Source organism: Camponotus vicinus, unplaced genomic scaffold (assembly GCF_025532165.1).
Source record: "Camponotus vicinus isolate PSW18456_S1 unplaced genomic scaffold, iyCamVici1.0 SCAF_3, whole genome shotgun sequence".
NCBI classification, from domain to species: Eukaryota; Metazoa; Arthropoda; class Insecta; order Hymenoptera; family Formicidae; genus Camponotus; species Camponotus vicinus.
This window is the reverse complement of record NW_028141967.1, coordinates 12546493-12574103: the sequence shown is the minus strand read 5'-3', so window position 1 is coordinate 12574103 and position 27611 is coordinate 12546493. Positions and strand designations below refer to the sequence as shown.

General features: G+C 44.2%; 1 protein-coding gene across 1 annotated transcript in view; it reads right to left on the bottom strand.

Moving 5' to 3' along the window:
• Positions 1 to 27611, bottom strand: part of LOC145968090 (uncharacterized) — a 117347-nt gene that overhangs the window by 10591 nt on the left and 79145 nt on the right. The window lies entirely within an intron of this gene.

Here is a 27611-nt window from a genome sequence, read left to right as displayed (position 1 = left end):
CGTCGCAATCTTTTATTAACGGTGGTGGGCCGTCGATATATGTTCGCTGCCACGGCTGATTGTAATGTCGCATGCACGAACGATATTGTTGAACCTCCAAATCAGCCTTTATATATTCTGGAAGCTTGTCCCACAATCGTTCCACGTAATTACCAAAATTTTGCAGTAAAACAATTTTTGGGATATATTGCAGTTGTTCGGCGGTAAGCCAGAGAATGTCTCTTTTATCCGACAGAAGGAGAAACATTTTTGATACTGAGCGGTTTCAAGTCGAGACACCTCTATAAATAGGTCTCCCCCTCGTGATCATTCGCAAAATTGATTCGAAAGAGAAAACATGCGGTTCGTGCGACAAGCGCGGATAATCAAAGTATCAAATTTCGACAATAGACTAAAGTAGATATATAAGACGGGTTCTAACTCAGGTTCTCTCAGGGGAGGTGATGCGCGAGGGGATCTCAGCGGCGCGGGGGAATGACGTCACGCGGGACGGAGGGGATTTCGTAGGCGCGGGGGCTGCGGGGCGGGGCGGGGGACGCTTGTGTTGGATGTTTTTTATCACAAGTGTAAACAATATTACATAAGCCGATTGATAAACGGTGGTATTTGAAGAGGATTGGGTCTTGGGGCCGAGACTAACGCGTCGGGACATATTTTTCGCAAACAAAATAGCTCTCGCGGTACCCTCCCCCTCCCTCAATATCATAGGTGCGAGAAGGACGACGCAAAGGTAAGTGAGTGACAGCGCAAGACAACGCGTGCGAGAGAGAGAACGATAATATCGTGTGCGAAAGAGAAAGAACGATAGCGAGACTTATAATTAGCGCGAGAGAGAGCGCAAAGGATGGGAGAAGAATAATGCAAGGAGAGGTACGCGTTTAAATAATTACAATTTTCTTTTTGAAATATAAGTTTATTAAAATGTGCATGTACATTTGTTGTGTGTTTAATATTTTTAAAATTTTTAAAATATAAAAGTATCCAATATAATATGGAGGTCGCAGGGGTAGAGGAGACCGCTCCTGAAACAGAAAAAAGACTTATTTTATCTTAATAATTAATAATAAAAGAAAATTGTAAAAAGAAATATGTACCTTAGCCCCCTGGAGCTACTAAGTGCTGCCAGCCCCCTGGAGCTACTAAGTGCTGCCAGCCCCCTGGAGCTATTAAGTGCGGCCAGCCCAGTTCCTCTAACCATGCTCTTTCCTCCTCCTCCCGTATTCTTCTTCTTTCTTCGTATTGCGCATTTACTATATCATCTATTTCATCATTTAGATCTTCCATTCCGCCGCCGTGGGTTAAAGATGTCGTAATATCTCCATCCGTTTACCTCGTTATCTTGACGACTCTCCGGGGTGTCACCCCATTCCTCCACGAGATCATGTCGCGCGTTCCACCGCTCCGCCCGCACGCTGCGTCGATGCTCGATATTCATAAAAGGGATTTCGACATCATCGGGGAACTATAAAATAATATATTAAAAATACACATACACATACCCACAATTTTTTTCACTAAAACACTACCTACCTTCCAGACGAATGCCACTTTTAATATTACAAAAATAAGAGGTCTATGAAACTGCTCTTCCAAAACGAATAATTAATAATACAATCCATTTTATGCAGCATAAGGAATAATCGCACACACGGAAAAAGAAATACCACGGTTAAACTCGCTCTTGGACAATACACGACTCAGATCGAAATCGAATGTTACTCTCCTCTCGGACAATACACGACTCAGATCGAAATCGAATGTTACTCTCCGCGGTAGGAATTACAAAGGTCTCAAAACTGGAAGGGATACACTAGTGCGGCGCTTGCACAAAGATACAGTGGTTGTAAAAAGTATTCGTACACTAGGAATTTTCACAAAAAATGGTTTATTTCTGTGTAACAATAAATAATTATTTGTTTATATTATAAATTCTTCTTTTCTTAATAACATTTTAAAAAAAAGAAAAAAAAACTCATAAATTATAACATTTTATATTTCAAAACAATTAAATAACAAAATCTTGGGAAAATTCTTAGTGTACGAATATTTTTTACGCCCACTGTATATATTGACCATTAGTGATCCCTTCATGGTCTTTCTATACGTTCGGTATAAAAAATATGAACAATGGTATTTGAAGAGGATGGGATCTTGGGACTAAGAATCATCTCCTTTTTTTTTCCTAGGACGAATTGCAACGTATCAGCGCCGATATTCGGCTGTTTCCCCCCCTCCCCCCGTTCATATACGCGCGAATTCTTTCTGAGATGTAAATAAATGATTATTATGATACACCATACTTATTTATTAAACACAAAGATAAGAAAGGATCAGACAAAGTTTTCCAAAAAGGGATTACAAAAAATATTATGTATCGAACATGAAGATAAGAAAGGCTTATACGAAATACATAAGGAGGATTGAAGCGCATCAAGTCATTGTGATTTGAACGCATCGACACGTCGGTTGTAGGAGAGTATAGCGGTGTTCTGTTAGAAAGATTTTTGCACGATTAACGTATAAAAATGGACGTAGATGAAGATCAAGCATTATCTGCTGACAGTGATTGCATTAGTGACTGCAGTGAAAACTCCACGGAATTCAGAGAGAAAATAGTGTCTGTTGCAGAAATTAATGCTCTAAACGCACGTAGTACAAAATTTTGTATCATTTACAGTTATTATTCCACGGGTGGTGCTTTAGCTGTATGTGCTACGTGCATGATTGCATTACAAGACGTGGATAGCCAAATGATGTATGCTGTTCGAAAGCATAAAATTGAAACACTGGATGCAATAGATGGACGATTTTGCTCAAATTGTAAGGATCCGTTGTATCTAACATTTCCGTGTAATATGTGCCCAATTTGCACGCTGTGAAAAAAAAACATTGAATAAGACTGTATAAAGTGCGAGCAACGTGAGAAAAAAATTAATTTCAGCATGTTCTGTTATAATTATGATTATAATTATAATTATACTGTGCACGCTGAGTATTTTGATTCTGAATATTTTGATGATTATAAACTTGATGTCGTCGATGCTCTGGAGGATAAAAAAAATCACGTGTAAGTGCTCTGTAGAAAACTGTGACGCAGTGTGAAAAAGACAGGAAAAAAATGGAAAACATCGAGCAGACTGAACGCGATCTGGTAGAGTAATCTCGCCAAATTGCCACCTTGGGCGAGTATTTTGCATGGCTGCAGCGTTGCGAGGAATTTATCAAACAGCTCGAAGAACGCAGTCGTGTCAAGCGTCCGCGACTCTCGATCGGAAGTAGACAATCTCTGGTAGCTAAAATCGCGCGACTCGAAGGTGCAAAAACTCGATTGCAGAGACAGTTTATACCCAGTGGTCGTGATTACAGCGTCGACAATAACGCGGAAAGACACGTTTGGCGAGAGATCGATACCGCGTTCGATAACCGTATTCTGACCGGTGCTGTGATTAACGCAAACTATATCGAACCTCGTCAATTTCTCGAGGATGCCAAAGACATCGTGCTCGAGCAAGTGCAAGACGTTATAAGAAGACACAATTGTGTAAAAGTGAATACTGTGTTTAATGGTGAATTTGTGTCGGGTGATAAGCGTGCAAATAAAAATATCAATACGAGAAACTGTGAACTCTTTCGCACATCCGATTTACACGAGTGATTCGAGCGCAGCGTTATCGAGCCCACTCTAGCATCGCTGGAAGAATTTCAGGAACGCGATAGCGGGTGGGCATTGTCGCGAATACAGAATTTGACTGTAAATATAAATAAGTGTAATCCGTGCGGGATGTCACATTAAATTGCCGCGGGAGATTATGATGAAAAGAGCGGTAATAAACATAAAATCAAAAGACAATGCGTGTTTCGCGTGGGCAGTGGTCGCCGCCTTATACCCCGCCGAAAGGAACGCGGAACGGGAATACTCGTATCCGCATTATGCGACAGTGCTGAATCTCCGAGACATTGAGTTTCCAGTGACTGTAAATCAAATTAAGAAATTTGAACTTGTCAACGATATTTCGATCAACGTCTACAGCATCGAAAGCAAGAACATTGTTCCACTACGACTGACAGAGCAGAAACGGGATAAGCACGTTAACTTGTTGTACGTGGAAGACGGCAACAACGTTGGACATTTCGTTTGGATAAAGAATCTATCCCAGCTCGTGAGCTTGCAACTGAACAAACACAAGAATCAAAAATATATTTGTGACCGGTAAGTTTAATTTATATAATTATAATTTATATAATTATAATATGGATTATTTAAATTTAAAAAAAAAAAATTTCTTTTACAGATGTTTACATTACTTTAATTCAGATGACAAGTTGCAGTCACATATTGTCGATTGTGAAAAGATGAACGACTGCGCTATTCGATTACCGAGCGATAAGGACAAGTGACTCGAGTTCAACAACTTTAATCGGAAGGAGCGGCTTCCATTCATCGTATACGCCGACTTGGAATGCGTTTTAACCAAAATGGAGGAAGAAGAGAACGCGTATCAGCACCATCGGATATTTAGTATAGCGTATTATGTACATTGTTCGTACGACGAATCGTTATCCGCGTACCATTCTCGCCGTAGCGCCGATTGCGTTTCATGGTTCGTCGAAGGCCTTAAAAATTTAACGATTCATGTAAAAAATATTTTAACCACTAATATCCCTATGGTAAATTTAACGTCCGAAGAATTGGAAAAATTTTATCACGCTACTCAATGTCATATATGCGAAAAACCGTTCGCACAAGACGATACACGTGTACGCGATCATTGTCATTTGACCGGGCGGTACAGAGGTCCCGCGCATTCAAATTGTAATTTAAATTATAAAGAATCTTTTTGTATTCCCATAGTTATTCACAATTTATCCGGTTACGATGCACATTTTATTATCGAGGATATAGCTACGACGTTCGAAGGGAAAGTCGAGTTACTTCCAATAACGAAAGAAAAATATATATCGTTTACCAAAAATGTTGACCTTAAGGAAGACAATTGGAAAAATCAAGTAAAATTACGTTTTATCGATTCATTCAAATTTCTTGCATCGAGTCTCAACAAATTAGCATCATTTTTAGATAAAGATAAGCTCAAAATTTTAAAATCAGAATTTCAAAATTTATCAGCCGAAAATTTCAATTTATTAACACGGAAAGGTGTCTTTCCGTATGAATACATCGACTCTGTAGATAGGTTGCAAGATACGTGTTTACCACCGCGCGAATCGTTTTACAGTTCCTTGACCGGCGAAACTATATCCGAGAGCGATTACGCGCACGCCGAGAATATCTGGACGCGATTCTCCATTCGAACGCTAGGCGAATATAGCGATATATATCTTAAAATCGATGTCTTGTTATTAGCTGATATTTTCGAAAACTTTCGCGATAAATGTATCGAAAGTTACGGACTCGACCCCGCGTATTATTATACTCTCCCCGGATACACGTGGGATGCCATGTTGAAGCATACAAAGATTACGTTTGAATTGCTTACCGACATCGACATGGTTATGTTTATCGAACGCGGTATACGCGGTGGTCTGAGCCAATGTTCCAACAGATACGCTCGCGCTAATAACAAGTACATGCAATCGTACGATCCATCGAAACCATCGTCATACTTGATGTATTTCGATGTAAATAACTTGTACGGATGGGCAATGTGTCAGCCGTTGCCCTATGCCGATTTTCGATGGGTCGACGACGTGTCGAATTTGGACGTACCATCGATCGCGCTAGATTCCCCTACAGGTTATATCCTCGAAGTCGATCTCGAGTACCCGCAACATCTTCACGATACGCACACTGACCTACCGTTTTGCCCGACACGCGACAAACCACCTGGTAAGCGAGAGTTCAAGCTGCTCGCAACGTTATACGATAAGAAGCATTACGTGATACACTACCGTAACCTGCAGCAGTGTACGCGTCATGGTCTTCGTGTAACAAAAATACACCGAATATTACAGTTTTCGCAATCTCCCTGGCTTCGAAATTACATAGAACTAAATACACATTTTAGAACATTAGCTAAAAATGATTTCGAAAAAAATTTATGCAAATTAATGAATAATGCGGTATTTGGCAAAACGATGGAAAATGTGCGTAATCATGTTGATGTAAAATTATTAACAAAGTGGGACGGACGATACGGTGCAGAGGCAATGATCGCAAAACCAAATTTCCACAGCAGAAGCGTCTTTTCGGAAAACTTAATCGCTGTGGAATTGCGCAAACTCGAGATAAAATTCAACAAACCAATTTACGTGGGTCTGTGTATACTCGACATATCCAAGACATGTTTATACGAGTTTCATCACGAGTACATGTCTCCCCTGTATCGCGATAAATGTAAGATCATGTATACCGACACGGATAGTCTCATCTATCACATCGAGTGCGTCGATGTGTATGATAACATGAAGCGCGATATCGCTAGATTCGATACGAGCGATTATGCCGCGGACAATGCGTACGGTATGCCTTGTAAATAAAAAGGTTGTAACGATGCACCCCCGAATGCATCGTTTCCCGGCGAACACCGGCCGGAAGCTGCCGCCCGACGAACATCGGTCGGGCAATGGCAGAGGCGCAGTGCGCCCATTTTTTAACGTTTAGAGAACAACCGGGCAGGGACTCTCAACTATTGAGAGACTACCGTCGGGAGCCGTTACCGGCGGCTGAGAACCCGCGTTCGGCACCCCGAACTCCCCCGGGCGGACCCGAACCGCTCCGATTTTTACCGCCGCTCGGTGGGGGTAATTACCGAATACGCCGGCGCGGGTAATTAGCCGAGTATAAAACGGGCTCTCGACGGCACAACCAGACAGATCCTTGCGATCCTCTCAAGCGCCAAGCTAGTCAGAAGGCAAGCAAAGCAGCTCAGAGAAATCCTTGCGAGAATAACAAGGCCAGAAGGTAGTGAGAACGCTGCCTCCGCCGATCGATATCGGCGCCTGTGAAATCGCCTCCGAACCAAGATCCTTATCAGGCATCGCGCCTTCACGAGGTGGAACGAGAGCCGCCTCCGACGCTCGCTAGCGTCGCGACGCCTTCCAAAAACCCGCAATCCATCTGGGAATTATTAAGAGACGATCCGAATATCAAATAAGATTAAAGCCGACCGAATTAAAGCCGAACAGCTGAGCGCTGCATAAAATACGAACCGTGCATAAAAACCGCGACAAAAACACGCCCGACGAGTCGCAAGAAAGCGATAACGCGCCGATACCGGGAAACGGGCGAGTGCATCGCGCCCGGAAATAATTGATACATTTATACACACACACACTCGACACATCTGTACATATACATTTATACACGCGCATACACATTCACACACACACAACGCATCTGTACATATACATTTATACACGCACATATACACGCGCATACACAACACATTTGTACATTCACACAGGAAACAATAAAGACTTATTGCACATACATTTCCGCGTTACCGAATTATTAATTCCGCCACCTGGATCCGACGGCTATCCATATAATTGCGTTTCCGCGGTACACGAAAAACCGCCCGTTACATTGGCGCCCGAACATGGACCGTTTAAATAGAAAACCGTGCAGGTGTGTGTGTGCGTAGGGAGGCGCGTGAGAATGAAGGGGTGGATTTACGCCCTGCCGAAGGCCCAGCTGGCGGCCATGCTACGGTCATACGACCTCGATGACTCCGGACTGCTGGACGAGCTCCGTCGCCGAATGAGTACGTTTGTCGATGATAATCCGGACGAGTTCGAACCACCGATGGGGCAGGCAAGCGCGGGGCCGGCTCCGTGCATTACGGTGACCACTCCCAACCAACATGAGCATGCCGTGGAAGCTCCGGCCACGGACGCGAAGATAATCAATCAGATCCGGAAGTGGGGTTGCCATTTCGATGGTCGAGACCCTGCCGCGTTCCTAGAGCGACTCCGCGAACTCAGGGACGGATATGGGATCTCGGCAAAGCTGCCAGATCTCCGCCGCAAGCAATATGCAACACGGCGTGGAGGGGGTAATGAGGATGTGAGCGTAAGCGTACGTGTGAGCTCGGCGCTTCGGCTAGCTTCGGATAGTAGAAGAGGACAGAATACAGTCTTCTGTCTTCTTCCTACCAACGAAAGCGACGGCCGACGCGCGACGCTACACGCTGCTCGCTCCTCGATATCTCGATATGCGCTCAATGTTTCTCTTACAGCTTTTTTATCGTATAATATGTTTATAATATGTATGTGTCTATTATATATATATATATATATATATATATATATATATATAATAAATATATTATACAAATATATATACAAATATAAATATATACTAATTATATGACAAAAATATATTATAAAACTATTTAATATAATAATTGAACTTGTTTTCTCCATACATATACATTTAAAATAATAAAATAAAAAAATTTAAGGAGTGTGGCGATTTTCCACACCACCCACGGGGTATCACCAATGGCGCGTTAGGTTTTTTTATATGGACCTTCGCCTAGAGCCCTATTATACCACATTGCATTATTTTGTCATTTACAAGTATGATGTCTGTTATACAGACAAGATAATTTTTATACTCTTGCTTTCCACAAATATGATGTCTGTTACACAGACAAGATGTTTTTAATACTTTTGCTTTCCACAAATATGATGTCTGTTACACAGACAAGATGTTTTTAATACTTATGCTTTCCACAAATATGATGTCTGTTACACAGACAAGATGTTTTTAATACTTATGCTTTCCACAAATATGATGTCTGTTACACAGACAAGATGTTTTTAATACTTATGCTTTCCACAAATATGATGTCTGTTACACAGACAAGATGTTTTTAATACTTATGCTTTCCACAAATATGATGTCTGTTACACAGACAAGATGTTTTTAATACTTTTGCTTTCCACAAATATGATGTCTGTTACACAGACAAGATGTTTTTCACGTACTTACTTTTAGAAGCGTAATGTTTTTAATAAATTTATTATTTATGAGATGAGGGGCCAGCTATGTCAATAGTATCTGCAGCATGTAACCTTAAAATACTTTTATTTTTTTTAGCAACGGTAACATATAATTTATCCGCTGACATAAGAGACAAATGCTTTTCATCAATTTTCATTTTGATAGCTGTATCGCCTCTTGTTTTTAATGCAGATTTAAATACACAAATAGCATTAACAGTAGTTGACGAAAAACTGTTACGTTTTTTTGTTTTTAAATTATTTAAAAGAGAAAACATTCTTTCCGGATCGGCATTTGAATTTGGAAGAGATCTAATAGTACTTATAACATTTGTTAAATTGGGATATTTAGCAAGATTATTGTGTCGATTTTGTAAAATTTTTTTCCACATGCTGTCGAAATTTAATTTAGAAAAGTTTTGTTTTTCTTCCATTGTAAAATCTGATGGTAAGGCCATCCATTCCTTCTTTAAATCATCTTCATCAAAACCGCCGATAGTTTTAGCTATAAAAGAAACATCATTGAATGATGTTTCTCTATTGTTATCAAATAAACTTATATATGGTCTAAAAACTTGTAACTTTGATAAAAATATATTATTTAGAGGTAATCTTTTACGAATTTCTTCTGCAGCAGTCACATAAAATATTAAACAATTCTCTCGAACAATTGTAACTATGTTTATGTGACCTTTCAGAGTTAATTCGTTCAGATATTCCTCACATTCTGATCCCAAAATAATTTCATTAGTAGGTTTTTGATTTTCTTTTAAGGAGAATATAATATTTGGAGAAAGTGGTTCTAAATATTCTTCTTTTATAAAATTTCGACAGATTTGGAAAAGAAAGTTTAAAGATTTTGGATGCAATAAATGAATCCTTGTTTCTAATGCTTGAAAAAATGCATTAAATGCATTAAAGAAATTCAAAACGTATTTTAAAAATAGAAAATAAGCTTTTATCTCTACGTTGTTCATCATAGACAATAGATATTCTCCAGAATTTGTTTTTTCGCTCACAATCATTTCAGTAAGAAAGTATTTAATTGTATCCCAAGATTCAAGAAGTCTTTCGATACATAAATAATGCGAAAGCCAGCGCGTATCACATAATTTCAATATTTTGCGATTTGTTTCTTGGAAACACTCACAAAATTCACGAAAAATAGCCGTACGTTTTGGACTGCTATTGAGATAAGTAGCAATTTTGTTTAGAAATTCCTCGCAATATGCAGGCATTTTAGAACATGCAGCATGCGCTGCTAATGCGGAGGAATGACATGGGCATGAAAATGTTAATAAATGTGGACATATTTCTTCTAATTTTTTTTTAAACGATAAATGTTTTCCTGTCATAACAGATGCATTGTCACATGATAAAGCTACGATATTTAAAAATGGTATCTGTAATTTCCACATTTCACATTTAAATGCCTGAAACAACTTTTCTGCGCTTGAATCTTTGGCATCAATATCAATTAATTTAACTAATTGTGAGCGAATATCTAATGTCTCTGGATCAACGTATCGAACAAGAAAAGTCATCCATTTATCATTAGTTATATCAGATGTTTCGTCAATAAAAATTGAAAATTTTGTATTCTGAATTTTATTGACGACACGATCTGTTTCAACTGGGCACAAAACATTTGTAATAATGTTTTTACATTTTGTTCGGCCCATGCTCATGCTTTTTAACACATTAGGATCTTTTCCAATATGTTGAAAAAGGATTTCTTTTGCAGTTTGATGCGAAATATTTTTATCAGCAATTAATGCAGCATATCGAATTTCTGCTATTTTTTTTCGCTCTTCAAACGACAAAAGTGAATCATCTGTTATGTTTATATTTTCGTTTGTATTCTTTGTTTCTGTTTTAATTTTACATATTTCTATATGTGCTTTGGATTCTGCGTGACGATAAATTTTCGATAAATCACCTCTCATGGATTTATCGCAAAATGAACAAAAAAATGAATTTATATCATGTGATACTTTGCGTAACCATGGCTTAAATAATTCAATCTCTAGCCATTGGTCTTGAAATTTATATTTTTCGGATATTTTTTTATCTGAATTTTTATTATTATTTTTATTATCAGTACTTAAAGATGAATTATTTTCTTTAATATTATTTTTATGACACGCAGAATCCGCATGTCTTAAAACATGTGTGTTGCACGAAATATTTTTATTGCATATAATACAATGATACAAGCTCTCATCAAAAGCTACTTTGCGTATCCAACATTTAATTCGATCATCATTGAGCCAAGCATCTGAAAAGCTTCGCTTAGATTTTTTTCTCAATTCATCACACATTTTTGTGAAAAAGAAAATAGGCAGAAACAAAGAATTAAAGAAGAGTGAATAAAATAAGCTAAAGATGAAAAATGATAGATATTTAGAATATCTAGAATAGATAGAAATATAGAAATTTGAAATAATCAGAACTCACACACAAATCGGGATTGTGATAGTTTTTTGAACGCCAAGATTTCAGAGCACGTATAAAAAAATACGTTTACTTGACAGTACAAGGCGACAAGATTATCTGATGAAAAAAAATGCCGCGAAACAAATGAATGGTATAAAACAAATGAAACGGCATGAAACAAATGCCGAGTGTGCCTCAGTGTCTGTTCACCACGGCTCAGCACGGCGACAGATTGAACATAATGTCTCGTAAGTAAATCATTATTTATACAAAATTATTAAGAAATTTTAATGTTTCTGTTCTAATTTCCTTTCTTAATTTTATAGAAGAAATTAATGAAGAGATGAATGCGCTGGTGCTGCAGGATGCACCTAATATGCAGCAGCTGCTGCAACAATTGTTGCAGCAGCAACAATTATTTCAGCAGCAGCTGCAAATATTTATGCAGCATCAGCAACATCAGCCGCAGCAGCCGCAGCAGCCGCAGCAGCCGCAGCAGCCGCATCCGCAGCCGCAGCCGCCGCCGCCGCCGCCGCCGCCGCCGCCGCCGCCGCCGCCGCCGCCGCCGCAGGAACAGCAGGAAGAGCAACAGCAGGAGCAAAATGGTACATTATTTTTTATATTAAATTATATTTTATAAAATTATATATATATATATATATGTATAATAATTTATTTGTTTTATTTTTCAGAAAATAAGCAAAAAAAAGAGGAGGCGGGCGGGCCCGTGCCCGCTGGTACGCGCAGCGCAGCAGGGGCAGCAGGGGCGGCTGGGGCGTCGCGGGCGGTCGAGGAGGCGACCGAGGCCGAGGAGGCGGCCGGGGCCGAAGAGGCGGCCGGGCCCGAGGAGGCGACCGAGGCCGAGGAGGCAGCTGGGGCCGAGGAGGCGCAAATGTAATAAAAAATTATTATTATTATTATTAATATTATATATATATATATATATATACAGATAATAAAAAAATAATAAATAATTCATAGAATATATTTATTTATCCAATATTTTCTTCCTTTTATCCTTTATTCCTAGATATTTTTTCCTCTTATACATATCAATACAATGTGGTATAATAGGGCTCTAGGCGAAGGTCCACATAAAAAAACCTAACGCGCCATTGGTGATACCCCGTGGGTGGTGTGGAAAATCGCCACACTCCTTAAATTTTTTTATTTTATTATTTTAAATGTATATGTATGGAGAAAACAAGTTCAATTATTATATTAAATAGTTTTATAATATATTTTTGTCATATAATTAGTATATATTTATATTTGTATATATATTTGTATAATATATTTATTATATATATATATATATATATATATATATATATATAATAGACACATACATATTATAAACATATTATACGATAAAAAAGCTGTAAGAGAAACATTGAGCGCATATCGAGATATCGAGGAGCAAGCAGCGTGTAGCGTCGCGCGTCGGCCGTCGCTTTCGTTGGTAGGAAGAAGACAGAAGACTGTATTCTGTCCTCTTCTACTATCCGAAGCTAGCCGAAGCGCCGAGCTCACACGTACGCTTACGCTCACATCCTCATTACCCCCTCCACGCCGTGTTGCATGTTGCTTGCGGCGGAGATCTGGCAGCTTTGGATCTCGGGGCTCCAGATGCTAAAGGGGTTGCCCGAGGTGTTAAAGGGCGATACGCTGTTGTGGTACCGGAACCACCGCGAGGATTGGCGGACGTGGAACGACTTTGAGCGCGCATTTCATCTGCAATTTTTTCCACGGCGATACGTGGCCTCGTTGCGCCGAGAAATCATGGGTCGCCATCAGATGAGCGGCGAGGAATTTACACGCTACTCCACGGTGATGATGACACTGATGCGTCGGGCCGGAGGGTTTTCGCGCGAAGAGCAGCTCGAATTAATATACGAGAATATGCATCCCGATTACAAGACGTATGTTCGCGTGGACGATATCCGGAGTATCGCCGAGTTGCAGGCCCGGGCAAAAGAATTCGAAGACATAGAGCGGGAGAAACGAGAGATGAAGAAGCGCGAGAAACCGATCCCGACCGTCGCCGCCGCGTATAACAAGCGCGAATGCTGCTGGCGCAGCGGGGGCACACGCGGGCCCAGTGCCGGCGCCCGGCTTTAAAGTTCTACTCCCAGTGCGGCAAGGACGGCGTGTTGACCTCCGAATGTCATCCGCGTCCGGGAAACGCATCAGGGGCGGGGGATCTTACGGTCGCGACCCCCGCCCAAAATTCCGCGTAAGGTTTCTTCCCCGACCGCATATATACGTGACCATCAAGGGACGGCGGTTCGACGCCCTGATCGACTCCGGGTCGGAAGTCTCTTTCATAAACCGCCACACCGTGGACGTACTCCGACGGGAAGGAGTAACCGAACAAACAGGGGAAGGGGGACAAATCCTGCTGGTGGACGGGACGCCGGCGGACGCCCCCGGGACCGTGGCCATTCCCCTTTGCGTACGAGGCAAGAAGGTCACGCACACCTTCACGATTCTGCCCAAGATGGAGAGTGATCTCCTCCTCGGGATCGACGCTCAGGCCAAATTAAGGCTGAGGGTTCCGACACCGCCCCTGTCCATTATCGGGGAGGGAGGTCAATGCTGGGCCGCCAAGGGGCTGGCCAGCCAGACACCGGAGGAGCACCGAGCGCTCCAGAAATTTTTAGAGGGGAAACTCCGGAAGTTCGGAGAGATCGGCGGACCCACCGGGAGAATCCAGCATAGAATCCGCTTGAAAGACGCGACACCCATCAAGCAGCGGTACCGGCCGCGGAATCCGGCCATGCAGGCCATAATCGACCGCGAAGTGGAAGAAATGCTGGAGCAAGGCGTTATTGAACCCTCCGATAGTCCGTGGAGTTCACCGATAGTGGTGGTCCGGAAGAAAGACGGCAAATCCCGTTTTTGTATCGACTTCCGCCGCGTAAACGAGGTGACCCACCGCGACGCGTACCCGCTACCCCAGGTGACCGCCACCTTAGATAAGTTAAGGGGAGCGCGCTATCTGTCGACTCTCGATCTTAAGAACGGGTATTGGCAGGTACCACTCACGCCGGAGAGCCGACCAATTACCGCCTTTACGGTGCCTGGAAAAGGGCTTTTCCACTTCCGGGTCATGCCGTTCGGGCTGCACTCGGCGCCCGCCACTTTTCAACGGCTATTAGATACCGTCCTCGGATCTGACCTCGAACCGCACGTCTTCGTGTACTTGGACGACATAATCGTCGTTAACCGCACGTTCTCGGAACATCTCGAGCTGCTCGCCGAAACCTTTCGCCGACTCCGGGAAGCGCGTCTTCGACTGAACCCGGAGAAGTGTAAATTCTGCGTCGAACAATTAAAATATCTGGGGCACGTAGTGGGACGAGACGGGATCAGGACGGACCCGGAGAAAGTCAGTGCCGTGGCCGGTTGGCCAGAGCCAACAACGATAAAACAAATCCGCCAATTTCTCGGGATGGCGTCATGGTACCGACGGTTTATCGAGAACTTCTCAACCATAGCCGCTCCGCTGACATAACTAACGCGTAAAAACGCCCGATGGAAATGGGGGGACGAGGAGGCAAACGCGTTCCGCGCTCTCAAGGAGCGATTAATTTCCGCGCCCGTTCTCGCTTGCCCGGATTTCACGCGACGTTTTTGTTTACAAACGGATGCCAGCAGTACCGGACTCGGGGCCGTATTGACGCAGCGCTACGAAGAAGGCGACCGAGTTATTGCCTACGCGAGTCGCACACTCAACGCGGCCGAGAGAAATTATAGCGCAACGGAACTTGAGTGTCTCGCCGTCGTATGGGGCATCCGCCGGATGCGCAACTATCTGGAAGGATACGACTTCACGGTCGTAACAGACCACCAGGCCCTGAAGTGGCTGCGAAAAATCGACTCGCCCACGGGACGTCTCGGGCGATGGGCATTGGAACTGCAGCAATATAACATGGAGATCCAATACCGCCGCGGGACTCTGAATCGCGTCGCGGACGCACTATCGCGCCAACCCGAGAGCTGTGCCGCCCGCACTACACGCTGTCGCTGGTATCAGCGTATCCTCCAGGAGGTAAAAGACGATCCCGCCGCAAGCCCGGAATACAGAATCGAGCAAGGGAGGCTCTACAAACATGTGCTGCACAGCCTCGATTTCAAGGAGACACCGGAGGCACAGCAGTGGAAGGTCTGCGTTCCACAACCGCTCCGGAAAAGGGTGCTCGAGAAGGCCCATGATGCCCCGACCGCCGGGCACTTGGGAATCGCCAAGACCATAGCCAGAATGGCCGAACATTACTACTGGCCGGGAATGTTCCGCGAGGCGGCAAATTATGTCAAGGCTTGCCAAAATTGCCAGAAACACAAGGCGAACCAACACCGACCAGCGGGGAAAATGCACGCGACCAACATCACGCGACCATGGGAAGTGACAGTCGACCTGGTAGGACCATTACCACGGTCTCGCAGAGGGCATACGTGGCTATTGTCCATGCAGGACAGATTTTCGAAGTGGGCCGAGTTCGTGCCTCTTCGTCGTGCCACCGCCGATGCCGTAACACAGGCGATCACCAACCACGTCATCCTGAAACACGGCCGTCCAGGATCGATTCTCACGGATAATGGCACGCAACTCCGCTCAAAACAATTGGAGGAACGCTTGGCGGAGAGCGGAATCAAACATGTAACCACCCCGGCGTACGCACCACATTGCAACCCGGTAGAACGCACGAATCGAACGATAAAAACAATGATCAGCCAGTACGTGGACAAGGACCACCACACCTGGGACGAACATCTGCCAGAATTACAATTCGCGTACAATACGGCCGTGCATGACGCAACCGGGTACACGCCTGCATATTTAAATCACGGGAGAGAGCTCGCCTCGCCGGCCGAAACCAAGGAGCAAAATACGACGCAAGAAACACCAGACGCGATGCACCAGAAATTACAAGAGGCGTACGAGCTCGTGCGCATCAACCTGGCCCAGGCGTTTCAAAGACAGCGGAAATATTACGACCTGCGGCGTCGGGCCTGGAAATCCCCGCAGCTAGGGGAGTGAGTGTTAAAAAAAGAGCACCCCCTGTCAAAGAAAGCCGACGCTTTCAATGCTAAACTAGCGCCGAAATACGGTGGACCATTCGAGGTGAAGAAATACGTGTCCCCCGTAATTGTCAACCTGAGGAGCAAGCGGGGAAAATGGATTCGACACGTACATATTCAAGACCTCAAGGCAACGACTCAAAACAAACACAATCCGGGAGAAGACGACCTCATCCCCACCGACAGCGATGACGAGGCCGAATAATCGCTAAACAACCGAGATCATGCTCACAAAGCAACGAAATGTCGAGCGAACCGGACGACATCGTAGCCGCAATCGACGCCTACTTGGCCGAGGAAGAAACCGTACCAGCGGAACCAACGGGGCAGCCCGCGGAGAAGCCCCGGCCGCCACGGGTCGGGACCGTGATCCAGCGGTCCGACCGAGAGAATGCCAGGAAGGCCGCTATCCTGGCGACACCGCCTCCGCCGCCGCCGAGACACCGTCAACCGAAGCCCTACGAGCGCCGACCGCCGCCACCGGCCCGAGAGAATCGGCTGGCAGCAACACCAGCAGAACCAGAGCCAGAGCTGCTGATGCCGATGGGCCCGATTCCCGCACCGCCGATTCGCGTCCAGGTCCAACCGGGCCTGGTGTTCGAGGTCCCGCACTTCGCGGTCCACGTATCGCGTCGATACCGCCCACGCACCGCAGACGGGCAGTGGATCCTGTGGTTTAGCCGCGACGGCAAACTGCGCTACCACCGGCGCATTAGATAGGCCCGAAGATCCGGCTACGCCTCAAATTCAGACGTTATTTAGCGGGGGGGTGATGTAACGATGTACCCCCGAATGCATCGTTTCCCGACGAACACCGGCCGGAAGCTGCCGCCCGACGAACATCGGTCGGGCAATGGCAGAGGCGCAGTGCGCCCATTTTTTAACGTTTAGAGAACAACCGGGCAGGGACTCTCAACTATTGAGAGACTACCGTCGGGAGCCGTTACCGGCGGCTGAGAACCCGCGTTCGGCACCCCGAACTCTCCCGGGCGGACCCGAACCGCTCCGATTTTTACCGCCGCTCGGTGGGGGTAATTACCGAATACGCCGGCGCGGGTAATTAACCGAGTATAAAACGGGCTCTCGACGGCACAACCAGACAGATCCTTGCGATCCTCTCAAGCGCCAAGCTAGTCAGAAGGCAAGCAAAGCAGCTCAGAGAAATCCTTGCGAGAATAACAAGGCCAGAAGGTAGTGAGAACGCTGCCTCCGCCGATCGATATCAGCGCCTGTGAAATCGCCTCCGAACCAAGATCCTTATCAGGCATCGCGCCTTCACGAGGTGGAACGAGATCCGCCTCCGACGCTCGCTAGCGTCGCGACGCCTTCCAAAAACCCGCAATCCATATGGGAATTATTAAGAGACGATCCGAATATCAAATAAGATTAAAGCCGACCGAATTAAAGCCGAACAGCTGAGCGCTGCATAAAATACGAACCGTGCATAAAAACCGCGACAAAAACACGCCCGACGAGTCGCAAGAAAGCGATAACGCGCCGATACCGGGAAACGGGCGAGTGCATCGCGCCCGGAAATAATTGATACATTTATACACACACACACTCGACACATCTGTACATATACATTTATACACGCGCATACACATTCATACACACACAACGCATCTGTACATATACATTTATACACGCACATATACACGCGCATACACAACACATTTGTACATTCACACAGGAAACAATAAAGACTTATTGCACACACATTTCCGCGTTACCGAATTATTGATTCCGCTACCTGGATCCGACGGCTATCCATATAATTGCGTTTCCGCGGTACACGAAAAACCGCCCGTTACAAGGTACCGACTCTAATGAAGGATGAAAATAATGGCGCGATAATGATCAAATTTGTCGGGCTTAGAGCAAAGATGTACGCGTTACGAGTCGATAGGAAAAAGGATACGAAGAAAGTTAAAGGCGTCAAGAGCAACGTTGTCGCGAGAACAATAACGTTTGATGATTACACACAGTGTTTGAAAGAAGAAATTGAAATGACGCGCCAGCAATCGTGTATACGATCTAAACTGCACCAAGTATGCACGATCCGCGAGACAAAAATTGCTCTGAGTCCGTACGACGATAAGCGGTATATCGTACCCGAAACCACCGATACATTGCCATGGGGACATTATAGGATACCATTGTAATATGTAATGTAAAATGTAAAATGTGTGTGTGTGTGTGTGTGTGTGTGTGTGTGTGTGTGTGTGTGTGTGTGTGTGTGTGTGTGTGTGTGATACAATATACTATTAAAAGAAATATTAATAAAGATTTTTTATATTTCATATATTTTTATGTAATGCATATCTCATAGATGTACTATCGAAAGGAATATTGATAAGGATTTTTATGTATATTTTCATTTTTCAAATATTAAATGTAAAATGTAAAATGTAAACTGTAAAATGTAGAAATGTGTGTGTGTGTGTGTGTGTGTGTGTGTGTGTGTGTGTGATACAATATACTATTAAAAGAAATAGTAATAAAGATTTTTTGGTATTTTTTATATTTCATATATTTTTATGTAATGCATATCTCATCTTATATTAAAAATACATGTACTATCGCAAGGAATATTGATAAGGATTTTTATGTATATTTTCGTTTTTCAAATATTATATATATGTTATACACATATTTTTCCAGAAAATTAAAAATAAACACTGTATGAATTAAATCACATTGTCTTTATGTATCCAAGAATTGTGCGAATTGTCAAATCCCAACCACTTCACGTAAACCTCGTCACCCCTCCTACGCAGTACTTTCTCCACGAGATACACGTCCGGATAATTCGCGCGATGCAACTCGTGCTCGTAGAACGCTCCAGCGATAGATTTTTTGCGATAATCCTCCAGTAGATAGCTTACGGGATTAATATGCTGTACTTTTACAATTTTAAACATTTCGGTTGTCCAATTTGGCGTGTAACCTTTCTCGAAAATTGTCTTATACTTGCTAACGCGTACCGAGTCACCTACTTTGAATTTTGCCGGACCCGCGATATTTACACGGTTGTACACCGTAGTCTTTCAGCGATCGCGGGGGTAAAGTCGACGGGTCGCATACCGATCGTTCGATGCTTGCGCGCGTTGTAATCCGATACGAGTCGCGGCAACGCGCTGATCTACTTGTAAAATCCGTTCAGCGTAAACATCTTCCACATGTCGTTTTTCAGCGTGCAATTGAATCGCTCAACGATCGATGCCTTCAATACCGAATATGTAGAATAGTGATTGATGTCATGTTTCCGCATGAGCCGTTGCACGTCAGCGTTATAAAATTCCTTCCCCATATCAGTCTGTAAGTTTTTCGGACATCTTTTGCTATTTCGAATTATCTCAGCGATAGCGTCAGCTGTCTCGCTTCCGCCTTTACTCTTGAGTGGTACGGTCCACGCGTGCTTGCTCAACACATCGATGACAGTGAGTATGTAGTGGTAACCTCTGCTGAAACGAGAGTACGGACGCATCTCGATGATGTCAGCTTGCCACAGGTCATCGTATCCCCGCACTATGACATGTTTTCGGGGAAAATTTTTTCTCGCCGGCGCGTGCAATTCGTTCACCAACTGCCATTTCTCTAAACTATGTTGTTTCTTCGCTTCCTCGGTTATTCCCGATCGCCGATCCATCGTTGTTTCGATTCGTCGATCAAACGATGTGTGCCCCGAGTATCACCGTCCGTTTTATCATTCGTTGTCGCTCTTTAGCCGTTTCTGAGCCGTTCACTGTCGTTTGTCGTTTTTCAATAGCCGTTCGATAGCCGTTCCTGCCCCGTTCGATAGCCGTTCGTTACCGTTCCTTAGCCGTTCGTAGCCGTTTCTGACCCGTTCGATAGCCGTTCGTTACCGTTCCTGCCCCGCTCGTTAGCCGTTCCTGCCCCGTTCGTTGCCGTTCGATAGCCGTTCGATAGCTGTTCGCAGCCGTTTGTTGCCGTAATTGGCCCTGTTGGTAGTCGCTTCTAAGTAGTCCGTAGCCTCGTTCACAGTCGTTTCTGACCCGTTTGCAGCCTCGTTGGCAATCGTTTCTGACCCGTTCGTAGCCGTTCCAGAGTTGTATGCCGCCTCGTATGTAGCCGTTCCTGACGTGTTCATAGCCTTGTTCGCAGCCTTTCCTGAGGTGTTCATAGCCTCGTTCGCAGCTGTTCTTGAATTGTTCGTAGCCTCGTACGCAGCCGTTTCCTCTTCGATCACTGCCACTCATTATAATTCGATAGCCGTTCGATAACCCTTCGTTCGATAAGCCTTTGTAGATGTTTAATAATTGTACAATAGCCGCTCCTTAGCCGTTCGTAGCTGTTTCTGAATTAGTGTTAATCGCACGCTGAAGCTCGTTTATCGCAGTCTGCAAAGCTCGCACGTCCTTTTCGAACGCAGTCAGCTTCTCGTCTGATTCTTTCTGCTGAGTCTTCAACGTTTTAACGCATTGTTCCATGTACAGTTTGTTGACTGAATCGGTATCAGCCTCAGGTTGCGCTATACGGCGAATCTTGCGCGACCTCGCGTCATAGTAAGTAGCGACGCGACACAGAGCGTTTTGACGCAAGTAACTTGTCACCGATTTACCCCAATGATCGCTTGTTCTAATTGCTTCATTTCTCTGTTCGAATAATCCAAATTTGTTGATGGGCATTTTTCTCTCGATGCGAGTGACGTCGATCGACTGACCAGTTTTGTCGAGACACCGTTTAATTTATAATAAGACCAACTTCGCGAAGTTCATCGATGATCGACAGGATCTCGTTGTCGTGAGCGTTGTGACCAGCTCGGCGCGAAGCGTCGAGCAATCGTAGACGATCCACTAGTTCGTTGGGATCGTCCCAGTGCACGTAATCGATCTCATTGTCGGTTAGCGTCATCGCGCGAGGCATTAATACTCCCGTACCGCATTTTTTCTTTTTCGATTCGATCGACATCAACGGTGCAATTATTTGTTTATACTTGTATCCCCTGTTGCTCTTTAATTGACTTTGCGCATCATATTGGCGTTTATGCGCACTCGTCGCCATTAATATGCTCTTATATTTTTGCATATCGTCCTCAGTGTATATGTCATCATCGGGAATTCTCTTGAAGATCAACTCGTATAATCCAGGTGTACCAATGTACCTCACTTTGTCTATGATTATAGAGTCATCTCCGCCGATGTCGAATCGTTTGTTACCGAGCCACATTTCATTCTTGTCGAAATAGACACCGTACACGTGATCGATCTGGTTTTTTTCGTCGCCACTAAGGAGAGCGCTCATGTACTTTTGTGCCAGTGGCCCGAAGTGCTCTCGTAACATTTTTTAACCTTCCAACGTTTGTAACATGTTTCGAACAGATGGTGATTCGAGCGGGTTGCCCGTGGTTTCGAAAACTTTTCGATTGCGAGTGATTCGGGTATCGTGGGTTGTACGATTCTCGTTGTCGCGACGGTGTAGAGGTTATCAGCGGTTCATCCGATGTACGCGGTGTCGATAAACGATTCGCCTTCAATCGTTGTCTCTTTTTCGGTGTCGTATCCTCCTCCTCCTCCTCCTCCTCCTCTTCCTCCTTGTACCGCTTGATAGGTAACGTTTTAATTATAGCGTCAGCGTTACTCTCCGGCTCGTTTTTCACCGCGATTAAGCTAGAGTTGTCGACAATTTTTTAGTGGCTCGATAATAGGCCTAAAATGGGTCTTGACCGCGATATCGTCGTCGATCTTACCGGTCTTCAAAGCGCGATGTTTCTTGCGGATCGATTCGCTCGTTTTCTCAATCTCCCTCGCAATCTTTTCACGCTCGCGAATATTATCGCTTTCAACCATGTCGACAGAGTGTCGGCAGAGACTAATCGTTTTGCGGTATCGCGAACACGTTAAATCCTTTTCTGTATCGCCCGTTCGTAAATGAGCTGTCCTTATCTATCACTAGGAATCCATATTTTTGTTGCAAACAAGTACGACATAATTCACTGAAATCCTCGTACGACATGTCGGTATTCACGTGATCGTTGTACACATGTTTTAAGTTGGTACCGTCCTGTTTAAACAAGATCAGCAGGTTCGCGTTGTCGCGTATAGGATGTTTTGGTATTCGCGCGTACGTCTGACAGAGATAGAAGCAGTCGACGTTCGAATGACGACCCATTGAGAAGTACTCTCTTATCGTATTTTGCTTGTCGCACGCCACGTCATCGAAGACGACAATCGAGTTTGGACGTGCCTCGCTCGGTGGAATGACGTCACTGTTATTGGAGAACGTAAAGTAGCCGATTTCATCGATCGATGTCAACAAATTCTCCAGATATCGATATTTCGGCTGTTGCAGCGACTTCGAGTGCACGTACACGTTCTCGAAACGTACACCGTGCGGACTTTCCAGTAGACTTATCAGAACGTTGGTTTTACCACAATTCGAGGGACCGCAAACGATCGCGCGTATAGTAGTCGGTAGCATCGTACCGTGCCTGCGCATCTCCGCGTTGTCCCCCATTAATCGTAATCTGTCATCGCAATTTGTCACGCATATCGTCAAAAGTTGTCGTACGAATCTCATTTTTCGACACTGCTGATTGGATCGAACGCCTGCCTATTTATAGGTGCGCGAAATCACGAGTCGCTCAGTAGAGAAAAAATGTTCGCGATTTGAGCGTCGAACAACTACAATTTGTGTCAAAAGCAGTTCTGTTGCGAATGTGCGGTGATCACGTCCACTACGTGTGGGACAAACTTCCGGGACACATAAAGGCGGATCCGGAGGTTCAGACGTATCGTCGCTGTTACGAACACTACAATCAGCCGTGGCAGGAAACGCATATCGACGGTCCGGCGCCGTTGATAAAGAATTGCAGCGAATGTCAACGAAAATAGGTAGAGGCCTATTAAATCACGCGATAAACACACTTCCGATCGAATTCCATATTCCCGGCTATCAGTTTTGCGGGCCAGGCACACAGTTGGAAAAGTGATTAGTCAGAGGCGATCGAGGTATCAACCCATTGGACGCGGCGTGTCGTGAACACGATATAGCATATTCTCGGAGCAACGATCTCACCGAGAGACACGCGACGGATAGGATATTCGCCGAGAAAGCGCGAAATCGCATCTGTGCGAGAGATTCGACTCTCGGTGAGAGGGCCGCCGCCACAGCTGTCTGGGCAGCGATGAAAGCCAAGACGAAGCTCGGTATGGGTCTGAAGAGGACGAAGACGAAGACGAAAAAAACGGCGAAGAAACGGATACTTCCGGTAGCGAAATGCGGCGGCGTGTTGCCGATTCTACCAATGTTGGGTGCGCTCGGATCCCTGATCGGCGAGTGTAGCGAAGGCGGTGAACGACGGAAAAGCCGCGCAACGTCACTTGCAAGAGATGCTACGTCACAATCGCGCCATGGAAGGTCGCGGATTATATCTCGCTCCTTACAAATACGGACGAGGAGTTTCAACGAGAAGAAAAAAAAAACGTCAAAGAGACGCTAAAAATCGCAGGGTGCAACTACCAATGTACAATTGCTACAACTGGCAAAACGTGTGCGCATTCCATATTTTAGAGGTATTTTCATGCGCAGCTCTTTACCGATCGGTGGTATATATCAAAACGAGAGCGGCATCGTAAATTTGGATAGCGTCGAAGGACCTGGTACTCATTGGGTAGCGTACGCAAAGAGGGGAGATCGTGTCGTATATTTCGACAGTTTCGGCAATCTTCGACCACCGAATGAATTGGTGCGATATTTCGGACGAAACGTAACGAAGATACAGTACAATTACACACCTGTTCAAACTTACGATCAGAGCATCTGCGGACAATTGTGCTTGCAGTTTCTTCGAACGGTCGATGCATGCGAATTTAAAGACAGATATTGCGCTATTTAATTCAGTATTCGTTAAACAGTTTTGCCGACATGTCTATGACATTCACGCTGACAGGGAAGAGTAGCGTTCTCGCGGCGAACTTCTTTCCCACCGTAGATTTGAGCGACGATGAATACGAGCTTGGTCTAACGGATTTTGAGACTTATCACACGATACCGAATGTGAATTCCTCGAATAATAAATTTTACTTTGGCAAAGACGACGCGGAAATTACGATTCCCGAGGGATCGTATGAGTTGCAAAATATACATGAATTTTTGAAACATGCAATTTTACGGATACGCCGTGATAAGAAACACATTGACTATGAAGATGGAGAATATCCGATAGTGCTCCGCGCTAATTACAATACGATGAGGAGCGAGATCAAATGCGCCTACAGAATAAACTTTAGCAAGTCCAACAACATTGGATCGCTGCTAGGATTCTCGAATCGTATTCTCGAGCCGCGAAAATGGTACGAATCGAACATGCCGATTAACATTATCAACGTGAATATTATCCGTATAGAGTGTAACGTGACCGCGGGCACGTACAACAACGGCAAATTCGTTCATACTATACATGAATTTTCACCGAGAGTACCACCGGCATATAAAATATCGGAAACGCCTGTGCAGATCATTTACCTACCGATCATCGCGCGGAGCATTACGGATTTAACGTTACGCGTTGTCGATCAGAACGTACGATTGCTTGATTTTCGAGGAGAAGAGATCACCATAAGATTGCACGTACGACGGCTACGACGATAACGTACGTATGCGACGTATGAGATGCTCGTGTTGAACGGATCGAAGGACGTGAGAGATAACACAATCTTTACGAGGTCAGCGACAACAACACAACAACAACAACGTCGATGTTCGCTAATATCGAATCATCCAAGAAAAATAAACTCAGTGCATCGAACGTTGCGTTTTTACGATCTTTGGGATTCGATGTGCGAAACAGCTGAACGATGACCGATATTCTCAACATCGGTGACGAACCAATCTTTGACGATCGTATCGTTAAGATTGAGACTCACGCGTACAACCCGTTTGCCAATACAACGTTCGGACACAGTGACGAGATAAGAATACCCATACAACAACAGGATCTGTATACATTGCCGTATGAGAGTTTCCTATACATCGAGGGACAACTAACGAAAACCAAACCAGCTGAAGGAAGTGATGTGATACTGGGAAATAATTGCGTCGCATTCATGTTCGATAAGATTCGATACGAACTCGATGGCGTTGAGACTGATCGCAATAAAAACGTAGGAATAACTACTACGCTCAAACACTATGGAACAGTATCATCCGATAGAAACGTGATTATGAGGAACGCCGGCTGGGATCCGACGACCCATGCGAATGGACACTTCAATTTTTGCGTACCGCTCTACATGTTATTGGGATTTTGCGAGGATTACAAACGCGTGGTGATTAACGCTCGTCACGAATTGATCTTAATACGATCGCGCAACGACAACAATTGTCTGTTTGGAGATTCGACATTGGAGCCTGTGATCAACATATTCAAGATACAATGGCGAATGCCACACGTGCTGTTAAGCGAGATCGAAAAGCTGTCGATGCTGCGTGCTCTGGAAAGCGGACGATATCTCAGCATGGGTTTTCGCTCGTGGGATCTGTACGAGTTTCCGCTATTGCAGCGTACAACCAAGCATTCGTAAGACCGCGACTCAGTTGGAGAAACCACGATACGTTTTCTTCGCTCTGCAGACAAGCCGGAAAAATATCATGTCTGAGGATACGAGGCGATTCGACGACTGCAAATTGATTAACGTGAAACTCTATCTGAACTCGGAATGTTATCCGTACGACGATATGAATCTGGATTTCGATAAAAACAGATGGTCCATTCTGTACGACACGTACACGCGCTTCTGCAAGAACTATTACGGATACGAGTATCTCGAACCAAGTCTCACCGTCTCGACATTTCTACTTAATGGTCCGTTCGTGATTATCGATTGTTCTCGACAAAACGAATCGGTCAAGACCGCAACCGTGGATGTGAGATTGGAATTCGAATGTAAGGAGAACGTGCCGATGAATACCACTGCGTACTGTCTCATCATACACGATCGCGTGATCCAGTACAATCCGTTGACCAACGTTGTACGCAAAATCACCTAAGCGATAACATCGATACAAGAGAGGGGAGGAGGAGCAGGATATAAATCAAAGTGCTGCGAGATGATTTTAGAGTTTGTCATTCCTCTCGACTGATGTATCGAAGAGAGAAAGAGAGAGAGAGATCTCGTCATGTCCGTGCCAACGTTTGTGGATCTGCAAGGATTTACCATCGGCAAACTATTATTCGTGAAGGAAGCGGCAATCCTGAGAAAGGGATATGTTCTCTCACATTATTTTTTCGCAAGTCCTGTACCGTGGAGCGTGCTTACAAAATCTGACCAACGTCAAGTTTCATGGGTGATTAGAAATCATCATAGATTACAATGGGAAGACGGAAACGTTCCGTATGGCTTGGCTCAGCGTGTAATTACAACAGCTGTCGTTGGTACGATACACGAAAAAGAAGAAGAAGAAGAATCATCTGTCGTGTATGTTAAAGGACTTGAAAAGCGAAAATGGCTGACCGATATACTAGGCGATGTGGGAAACGGCTATATTATTGAAACCTTGGATGCAGACTATGAAGATATTGATTCTTTAAATAAATTAGATATTACCAATAGTATGCGATGTGGAAAATATGTTAAGATTTGCGCATTACAAAATGTATTTAAAATATTTAACTGGTGGTCGCAACGCCAGAAAGAATTGCAAGAAAATAAAATATGTAAATATTAATATGTTTTATCTCTTATTTCCCCTTCCTAGACCTTTCCTTGCGTTTCTAAGAATTTTTGTCTGAGCGTTATCTCCCCTTCTCCTAAAATTTTGCACAGCATGTTTTCTACGAGTAGCAGACTTGTTTTCACGTGCTCGTGCTATGCGTAAACATGAGACTCAGCGATACGTTTTCCTATTAGGAGAAAGATGCTGCAAATGCAAAGCCTCAGTGTCTCAAATAGTTTCGTGCAGTCTGTGTCCTATTTGCGTTCAATAAACTTTCAAAGATTGTGCTGGCACAGTGGACATTTATGAATGTGAAAATTCAGCAAGTGTTGTAAAAATGGTAACTAAAAAAATCAATGAACATGTCTTCGGTGTTGCAATATTTGAGAAATCGCGAACATGGTGTAGGAAATTCTCCAACCGCGACCTCCAATTTACAATCTTAT